This window comes from Talpa europaea, assembly GCF_964194135.1.
Source record: "Talpa europaea genome assembly, chromosome: 6".
NCBI lineage: Eukaryota > Metazoa > Chordata > Mammalia > Eulipotyphla > Talpidae > Talpa > Talpa europaea.
This window is the reverse complement of record NC_140072.1, coordinates 89,854,431-89,865,250: the sequence shown is the minus strand read 5'-3', so window position 1 is coordinate 89,865,250 and position 10,820 is coordinate 89,854,431. Positions and strand designations below refer to the sequence as shown.

At 39.7% G+C, this 10,820-nt stretch overlaps 1 pseudogene across 1 annotated transcript; it reads left to right on the top strand.

Moving 5' to 3' along the window:
* The first annotated feature begins 681 nt into the window (after positions 1-681).
* On the top strand, positions 682-1,225 carry LOC311171836 (protein NipSnap homolog 3A-like; annotated as a pseudogene). Its single transcript has one exon. The product of its transcript is annotated as a protein NipSnap homolog 3A-like (transcript).
* Positions 1,226-10,820: the final 9,595 nt, after the last annotated feature.

Here is a 10,820-nt window from a genome sequence, read left to right as displayed (position 1 = left end):
CCACCGACTGGTGACACCCAGGCAGCACAGGGGCATGTCCCTGGGGGAATCCTTTTCATTTGGGATTTTCATCCCATCTCATTTGTTGGGGTCCTTGGAGGGAATGTGCATCTGACCTCTGGTCGCTGCTGGCTCCTGCACCCGGAGGGCCTCCCGGGAGGCTGACGCCTGGCTGCGGAGCTCCACCCATTTTAACGCTCAGTTGTATTTTTAAAATCAGCTATAGTGTTTCTTCACTTCTTTATTTCTAGTTGTAGCTGCCTTACAGTTTCCTCATTTTTATTCTGTTCTTTTATATCCTCCATTTTCTTTTAGTTCCACCTGCATTGCTCTGAATTCTCCTCTGTCACGCCCCACTGCTGCCATGAGTTGGGGGCTCCTCTTAGGGTTTTCTTGCTCTCACGTTTGTGATGTGTGTTTCTGTTTCCTTCTTTTCATTTTTTTTAATCGGCTTCGACAGGTGTAGATTTTCAACTGTTGTCTTTGCACCTACTAGAGCAATTGGGGAACTGGCACTGGCGAGGGGTAGCAAGTATAAAAGAGGAGCAGGCTTGTGCTAGTTCATTGGCTGCACTCTGACAGTCCAGAAGCCGTAAGAGTAGGAATCTCAGAAAGAATACCAGCTGGCTGCCTTTCTCAGCTTTGAAACCAAGCCATGCTCATCCTCCTGAGGTTCTGGCTATGTTCTTGGCACCCCAGATATGCTCATCTTTTGCTGCAGGCCCAAGAGAGTATGTTGGAACATTCTATAAGTTTCCTACCTATTATTTTAAACCCTCAAAAATGAATGTGTGCCTGGACAATATTCAAAGAAACATCCATTTTTGGACATCTCATTCTGAATTGGTTGGATGCTGTAGAATTTGGAGGCAGAATTAATAAATGTTTTATATTTGGAAGTATGATAATTTTGTATATCAAACAGGTTCCAAGAGGTTCGGGCAAAGATAAAAAATGGCAGGAACAATTTCTCATTCCAAACTTGTCTCTGATTGATAAACAAGAGAGGGAGATTATTTATCTTGGTTCCATGGTGCAAATTAGCAAACTTCCAAAAGAAGGAGTCTATGAACCTGCTACTTTCAGATGAAAGGAGGTTGGATCAGTTCTCTGAGCTGCTCCATTTAAAAGGGCAGTAAATACTCATGTCAATGAAGGATACACCAAACTAGTTGGGGTGTTTCATGAAGAATATCAAATACTCAACAGAGATAGTGTTCTTTGATGCAATAGGATTGCAGATGGTCATGAAACTGGGAGAAATCAGTTACAAGAGGATCCTGAAAAGATGGTGGCAGCTTTTTAGGAAAGTGTTGACTTTCTTGTGTCTCAGAATATGCTTCTGATCCCTATGTCCTTATTGTCATTGTTGAAATACTTTTCCACTGAAATATGAAGAATTTCATTAACTGCATTAAGATGTGTGTGCTAATGGTGCTTAGATTCTCTCAGGAGATTATTTTAAGGGGGTGGTAAGTTAATTCTTTGTGTCTTGGAATTTTTAAAGCCACTTCTGTCCATTGTTACTACTACCTCAGGAAATATCAATAGTTAATAGTTCTGTTCATTTTCACCAGGGCATTCAGTATCTATTGCACATTAAAAATTGTTGTCATTACTACTAGATCTTTAGTTTTCATTTCTTTCAGAATATCTTATTTTGTATTTTGATAATTCTCTGCTTTTTGTAACATCTTCTTATATTCAAATAATGATATTACATTCCCATGTCTGTGATAGTACTTGGAAATTATATGCATTATCAACATTTTTGTGTTTATTTTTCTGAGATTTTCAAAGTTTTTGACCAGTAAAGTTTATTTTGTAATACCAAATGGGATTTATAAAACATTTTTTTACCATAGAAAAGTTCAGTATCTTTTATATTATCTGTACTAATTATGATTTCCACATTAATAATCATTTTGAAAATAATATTTTTAGAGTGTTATTAAAATTTTACTAATTTTAGCTTTATTTTGGCTCACAAACAAAGGTACTTGGAACATCCTATTTTAATAAGATATTTGTGGTTATGGAAAGGTTTACCCTAATTAAAACATAGGTATGTGTGTATGTGTGTGTTTGTGCGTGTGTGTGTGTGTAGATATGTAAAGAGGAACAAAGGATCACTTCCAGCAGAGTCAGGAATCTGAACTTCCAGCTGTGCTGTGAGTGCCAGAGTTGTGTGGTGGCCATCCACAGGGATCCCCTCCTCAGGCCAGCTCCTTGGTCTCAGTGTTTCTTACAGTTTCATGACCACTTCTTCTCTAAGCTATTTCGAACCATTAGATGCAGCCTGGACAGAGATTGATTGCAATTAATATCAGGTAACAGGCTGGGAGTTACTCTCTTGTCCTCCTCAGCACAGTCTTTTCCCGGGGTGTTTGTGCCCACTGTTAGGTGGTCATGAAACTGGGTTTGCTCAGATGTTTCTTTGTGGAGACGGCAGAGTGTTATTAAAATTTTACTAATTTTAGTGTTTTGGATAATCCAGCCTGGATTTTGAGTGATAATCTCTTCTATAGTGAAGTTCTTCTATAGTGAAGTTCTGGTGCTTTGATCTGATTCAGGCTACAGTTGTTCTGTGTTAAGAGCCTCAGACTCAAGCCAATAGTGACCCCCACCTCTGAAGCTTTCCAGCAATGTACACTCTGTCCTAGGTGTCTGCTTCTGCACCCCCTCACCCAGTGCAATACCAGGTCTTAGGAGCCCTGATGTTGACATGTACCCGAGCTAATAGCTATAGGGCACTCAGCGTAGCAGCTGCTCTTCTTTCTTATGCTCTTCTTTCTTCTTTCTTATTGCCCCCTACTAGCTATCATTCTAAACAAAGTTTGTAATGTTTTCCCTACTGCTTTCTGTCCCACCATTGCCCCTGTTATGTGCTGTGGTCATCAGTTTTTTCCCTGGCAGGAGTCTGGCTTTGTTTTGCAGCAGTTTTGTTGTGAGTATCTGGAGGAGGTAAGCCCAGTGTCTTTACTGTGCCACTCTCTTGCAGGATTTTCAAGATCTTTCTTAAAGGAATTTACAAATATAGGTTAGGGTGAAGGAGCGGGGGGTTTGTGGGCAAAGGCTGACAGCCACAGAGCTGGCAACCACAAGAAAGGTGTGGGGAAAGAGCAGTGCTTGTGGTTGCCTCACACCTCTGGGCTAGAAGAAGGGGCGAGGAGACAAAGGAGGGCAGTGAAAGGGCAGGGGGCGGTGGAAAAGTACCCCAAAGAAGGAAAAAGCCCCCTGGGAGCTTTGGAGAGGGGTAGAGAGTCCTCAGAAGCCCTATAAAAAAGAACCAGCACCCTAACTCAGGGCTCCTCCCTTGAACCTCCTCCTGCTGTCAGGAATCCCTTTTGCAATCAACCTGAATTTGCTAATCTTCAATCCGGTGTGCCGGTGATCATTCCTCAGTCGCTTGGACACAAGAACCCACCCATTTGTTCGGCAACAAGGGGAAAGGATTTAAGAGAATATCCTACATGGGGGATGAGCAACATCCCCAAATAAGATATATCTTCATAAGATACAAAATATGTCTTCATAGGCAAACCATGGGCCACCAGCTGATGAAAAGGTTGACACCCAACAAGACAGGAGAAAAGCTCAGTGAGAACATGGCTATATAATGAAGCATCCATAAAAACCCAAAAGAATTGGGTTAGGGGAGCCTCCAGGTTGGTGAACACATGGAGATGCAGGGAGAGTGTATGCTCTGAGATAGCATGGGCGCCTGTTCCTTTCTTCCAGACCTTGTCCTTTGCATTTCTTCCACCTGACTCTTCCTGAGTTATAGTTTTTTATAATAAAATTATAAATTTTATAATTTATCTTTTATAATTTATTATTTATAAAAATTTATAATTTATCTTTTATAATTTATCTGGTAAATAAAATGCTTGAGTCCTATGAGTCATGCTAGCAAATTAATTGAATTGATGGAAAAGGTCATGGGGAAACCTCTGATCTGTAGTTGGCTGGTCAGAAGCCCAAGTGACAACCTGGACCTGAAATTGGCATCTGAAGTAGGACATAGCCATTTAGGACTGAGTCCTTAACCCGTGGGGTCTGACAGGTAAGACTGTCAGAATTGAGTTGAATTGTAGGACTCCAAGTTTGTGTCAGAGCATTGTCAGTATGGAGAACTGTTAACAGCCCTTCTCCCCCCAACACACACACATACACACACACACTGTAACTAGTTATCAGAACTTAGAGTTGATCCTAGGTAATTAGCCATCACCAGCCACTCTTTCCCTCTTCCCTGACTAAGAAAATATAAGGAGCTGTCAACAACAGATAAAAGAGTAAAGAAGAGTTCATTGTTTTTCTGGCTTTCTGACTTAAATAATACCTACCTGGTTATTTGTAAATGGCAGACAGGGCATCATTTTCCTGGATACCTTGATTCAAAAAGTTTGAGAATGAGTTTTTGAAGTCTCTCACCTCTTTTGAAAGTAGAAAATGAAAAAGAAAATAGTAATCTGTATACTGACAGAGTAGAAATGGGGTCATAGTGCCAAAAGATTGATTTCAAAGTTGAGATGATTAAAAACACAAGGATAAAACCTTCCCCCTTTCAGAAACCCTGGCTCTATTACCAAACATCCCAAAACACAAAGGTGAAAAGTTGTGTTTTTCTTCAGTCTTTCACACTGTCTTCCAAAGCAATTTTGTATAATTATTGGATGTCTTCTAAATTTGAAATCCTAATTCCAACAGGATGCTAGGCATTAGGAACAAACTCTAAACTCAATTTAGAAATTCCCTGGAAAAATACCTAGGAACTATCATATGTGTTATTGCCCTACTTTTGAGAAATTTCCTTGTAAGCTTTCCTTGCTTATCTTAAGGAGTGAAGCAAATCCCCTCCCATATTTGCGGAGAGCACAGAGTATTTACTTCACAACAACATCTCAAAGTAAATAAAAAGACAATGTGGTAGCTCAACACAGATAATATACATCTGAGTTGTTTGGAGCCATTACTTTGATACTTCGAAAACATTTTTTTGTAAATGGTGAAGGACCCATCACAGTTTATCAGGTTTTAGGCTGGGGCAGCTGCTCTAAGAAAATTTTCTTTGTGCCCCTGAAAAATGGAGACACATGGATTTAAAACCCTGGGAACACCGATGCTTTATTGGATTTCACCATGTCAGAGAGGTGCCCCCTTACTACAGGAGATGGGTAAAGAACCATTGCAAATAATTTAGTTTAAATGTAATAAGGAAGCTTCTATTTAAAGAATTCTACCTTTCAGTGCATCTCTACATCATCCCTAAAATGATCTTTTAATAAAAGTTTACAAATGCTACCCCCACTCTTGCTAAAAAATGTTCAGTGATTTCCTATTGCCTGCATTTAATCTCTCTGTCTCCAGAACATTGAATTTCTCTGCTCCAGTGATAACAACAGTCTTTTTGCTCCTGAGACATAAAGTAAGGATTACTGCTAATCTCACATGAGTCCTTCGGTTATTATATCTAAGTGGTATTCTAGATGAGAACACTGTGAGTGGGGTGGAAACCATGGCAACACATTGAGTTCATTTTTTTTTTTTAAATGCTTGCTTACTTTTCTATTTTGTCATCCTTAAGGAAAGCTCTCCCTTTTTTGTCTGGTGAACCCACTCATATGAACTTGAAGTGTCCTGATTGCTGTATTCCTAAGGTGCTTGTAATTCTGTTGTTACTATTGAGTGTGACTCATTATGCCAGAACATCCTGGTCTCCTATATACTCTGAGATGTGTGAGGGCAGGGGCAGTGAAAATAATCCATACTAACAAATAGCTTAAAAAAAAAAAACAAATTAGTAAAACAATGGTGAGTCCTTTACCAAATTGAAGCACTTACTTGTGAAACAAATAACCATATCCTGATGCATTTGGCTTATTAGTTTGCTAAATTGTCTGAAAAGTTTTTGTTAGTTGTGGAACAACAATATACCACACAGCTTCAGAGAGAACTATTGGAACTTTTTCTGATATTTACATGTCTGATACAGTGACTTAGTCACTGAAATGTCAAAAATGACTAAGGAAAGTGTTGAAAAGGAAATGGAGACTCCAGGCTTCAGTTTTGTCCCACCTCTGTTAATAATTTTCAACTTCTGTTCTTTTGCTAGAAAAGTTTGTCCAGTTTGGGCTTGGAAAATATGTCATAAAATGGTTTGAGTTTCCTCTCTCCATCCGTAGAGGAGGAGCCATTACCTACAGCAATATCCTGAAGACCAGAGGCCCTTTGGGAAGTGTAGGGTAAATGATTTTCAGGCTTTTCTGCCCTCCCTACATTAGGATTGCCCTGCTTGATGGGGCACCTGCATTTGTTACATTGTTAGAAGTAATTCTGTGGGCCATGGCTCAGTATTGAGATATTGGCCAACAGAAGCAGAGGCAAGAGGAAAGAACAGGAGAAAGAACCCCAGGGAAGCCCAGAGTGAAGACCCCATAGGGCCTCCTGGAGCCCCTGGCACACCTGCCTGCTGTGTACCTGGTTGCTGCTCTACATGTAAAACTCAATAAAAGCCTGAGACAGCCACTGAAGGCTCCAGGACTCCTCTCCTTTACCCCATCTGCTCCAATCATAGAAACCTGCTCTGTGGCCCATCCTGCTCCTATAGGAAGGAAGTCCAAGGTTAGCCACTGGAGTGCGCTGGCTGTGGTATCCTCTCCTGCCCTCTGCAGCAATTCAGGCATAGCTCATACCTCCTGAAAAACACACCCCAACCCTCCTTATGTTGTTTAACCTTTCAACCTGTAGGTTCCCAGTTTGAAGAAATTGGCATTTTGTTTGTTGTTATTTTGCTTTGTAAACATTCCAAAACATTTCAGATGTTCAGGATTCCTACTTATGAATTCTCTCAGAGAAATATGTACAGGTTCCGTTTTTTAAATATCCTCTTTTCACACCCATAGACAACCAGCATAGGGTTTACATAATTTGACAATTGAAATATTTATACCTGTAGGGAATATTTACCATGTCTTCAACATTCTACTCACCCCCAATCCTCAACAAAGTGATATATGGAATGTTTAACTTGGATGACTTCTTTCTTTTTTTAATTTAGAAAATACTATACCATCTCCTAAAATTAATTGGAAGTCCCAAATTGCCCAATATTAAATCCTATAATGCTATCTCAAAGGTAGGCATATAACAAATTTTGTGTTAAGTCAGAAAACCTGGGTTTAATCCTGATTCTGTCCCATAGGCATTACTTTTGCTTAATTTACTATGCATCATTGTTTCAGCTGCCAAATATGTAAAATAGGAATAATAGGAATGTTAATAGTACTCTGCCACTGTCATTAATGGCTGTAAAGATTATTTAGATGGGATGGAAAGGTAACTGTGCAAGGTTGGGGGAGCCAAAATGTCACAGAAGCTGGGTTGTCACTTGTGTGCTTACAACTGAAGTTGCAGGACCTGACTCAAGTTCAGGGTTCAACAACAATAGAGTTTATTTACAAAGGAGAGGGAAAGAGAACTTGGAAGAGAGGAGAGAGTTAGAGGCAGGACCAGAAGAAGTAGCTAAGTTAAAGATCTTGAAGGTTGAAGGTTGAAGGTTGAAGGTCTCTGCAGAAGAGGCACAACAGCAGTCAGCAATACCAATCCATAGGCTGAGCCAGGCAGCACTGGACACCAGATCTGTCAGCACCAAAGGCAACAGCACCAAGGGTGGTGCTGGATATGTCAGAGGCAGGGACCAGTGTTATAGCTACATTAGGCATAAAGCCAACAGCAACCAGCTCTTTTAGGGATAACCAGTACAGGGCCAATGATGTAATTCAGCAAGCAGTGTTAGAGGCAGAGTCAGAGGTCAGGTCTGTGAAGGTGTGGTGCCAGAGGACAGGGATCAGTATTACAGCTCAGTGAAGGTCTTCCAGACAAATCTGACAGTCTCTCCAACTGCCTCTTCAAGCTCTCTTTCAAGTCCTCTTCAACTCTCCACTCCAATTCTTCTAGCTGGTTGGAGCCTGACTTATATACTCTCCAGGATGCCTGCTTTTTAAACCTGATTGGTCCTATTAGTTGATTGGCACCCATGACACCTCCAATCAGATCTGTCCATTTACAATCCCAGCTATTTACATAACAACACCTGTCAGGGAGGTGGGGAGCTGTATCAATTGGGTTGAGCTTCATAACTGAACACTAAGAGCCAAGATGGGGAGGTGGGTGGGAGGATCCAATCCCAGCTGTTGATTGGTATTGATCAAGCTCTAATCAAATTGTTTCGTTTTAAAGCCCATTTTTAATACCGTGGAACCTGATATAAAAGGGAAAAACCTGGACCCTGCTAGACTGGAACTGCATTGAGATCAGGGCAGGTTCCTGGGCTGGAGGGCTCCAAGGAACCATGGCCAGAGCAGGCCTCAGTGGGGTCAGAAGCAAGCTGCATTCCATGCCCTTTAGCAGGGCTGGGTTTAATAATTTAGGGGGCCCTTCTTTAAGGACCTTGCTTCAGAAACACTTTGGAAAGGACAAGTTATGACCTCAAAGTGTCCTCACTTCCTTTCAAGTGTTGTGCAGGGGGAGAATTTAAGAGAATATCCTAGGCTAGGGATGAGAAACAGAGGCAAAGATAAAAAATGCCTTCAAAGAAAGGAGTAGGCAAATCATGGGCCACCAGCTGATGAAAGGGTCAGCACCAGAGCAGAGAAGGTGGGAAGTGTAGAGACAACAAGTACTGGTATCTGTGGTCTAAATACACCCACCCTAGTTTATTTCAAACTATCAATGATTTAAAAACCAACTATTTAACAGTAATTAACATATATACCATCTTCAGCCAACTGCTGTGTAAACCTTGACTCTGAGATCACAGATTAGGTCATATTAGACCCAAATCAACCATTTTCATGTCAGAAAGTAAGGATTATTCCTAACTCTCCATAATTCCTTCTATTGTTATATCTGTGGTTTTCTAGGTTTGGATACCACAGATGGAGGGGAGACATGGCAATAAAAATCAACATTTTTATTTATTTGCTTGTATAATACTGGCTTATCATTCTCTTTTGCAATAGCTGAGAAAATAAGATTTACCATGTCACCCAGTTAGTGCTCAATGGATGCAGCAGTCTTTTCCCAGCTAATTATTCTGTATCCTAAGTGAAATCCAGGAAAAGTAATAACAATTATTATTATAGTTAATGTTTCATGAATGCTTATGATGTGCCAAGCACTTCATGTGTATTAACTCATTTATTCTGCATAACCACCTTGTGTAGATGTGTAGTAATTATTCCCTATGTTATGCAGCAGGAATTAAAGCCCAAGTGTACAGCAGGCTAAGGAGAGGGAATACAATCCTAGGCAAATTGGTGTCAGCTGGGCTCTTTATGCAAAGGTCAGGAGTTCCTCTTTCCCTGAGAGCTCCTTCAGCACAACATTGATATCAATTAGTTCTTCAATGTCTTTAAACCTATTCTAGTAATGAGAACAGCTATTTGCATTTGTCATAATGCAATTTTGTTCCATTTCCAACCTTGGCTTTATGTCAGGAAAACTTGAAAAATTCTGCTCATTAAAAGACAAAGCTAATTGGTTTCTATTAATGGCTCAGATATTTACCTCATCATCTAATCTTAATTTAGAATATTTTTCCATATGGTAATTGCAAATTCCCCTGCACTGGGGAGTGTAGCAGGGTAGAACATTTTCTACAAAATCATTAAGATAACACTATAATACAACCCTATGGTATTAAGTGAACTTTTCCTGCAACTTACTCTCTATATATAATGCTTCTGTTACCCTACATAACATTATTTTACTTGGACTGTGATTTTCATGTCATTGGGAATTTCCTATATCTTCTTTTCTTCAGATACCCCAACATCAAGAGAGGAATAAACATTATAAGTACTCAGTAGATTGGTGGGGGGGCTCAGCGGTGGTAGGGATTTGGGAGAAAAGTTTGGTTTTTAATGTCTGACAGTGTGTAGAGTAGAGAGGAATGCAGGTAGATATCTTTTATAGTAGAGCAAAAGTTAATCAAAGGTTAAGCTGCAGTTTGGTTCTTCTGAGGAAACAGCTGGAAAAAACTGCATACACAGACTACATAAGAAGTATATTTCACTTTATTAACCAAAACAGGGAAGATTTCTGTTGTGCAGAACCTCATGCCTTGATAGGAAGGTCTTTATATAAAAATGGAAGGAATTGGGAAGGATGAGGTACTAGGAAGCCTGTGGGAACATGCCTCCCATCATCTTCATCATGGAAGATTTCCCCAAACTTCCTTCTCAATGCTTACTAGTTAAAATGCTTTTCTGTCTGCATTTCCTGACCATTATAAAAAGTATTTTGCGTGGATCTTTTCTGCAAGTCACAGTTCAAAAAGCTTGTTTTGGCCTGCCATCTACAAGAGCCTGCATTGCAACAAACAAGACATTGCAAATTTTATTCTTTTGGTGTTTTAAAATTTCCTCTGCTAGATAAAGATTGATATTCCCTCTTTCTTTTAACTGTTTATAGCATCTTTATTCATAATTTGACAAAACTTGGTATAACTAATATGTCCTTCAGTGAGGCAAAGGATAAACTGTGGTACAGTCAGACAATGAAATACTGGAAGAAATTGAGCTACCAAGTTATGAATAAACATGGAGGAACATTAAATGCATGTGACTAAATGAAAAAGTTAATCTGATTAGGCTAATACTGTGTAATGTCAACTACATGAAATTCACACTAAATGGATTTTATTTTTTTATACCGTTGTTCAAAATCATGCCATAATTTACTTTGCGATATATATGGACCTACCTTTCTATACTGTATAGCTTTCTTAGGTGTTTTGATTATTTTATACCCTT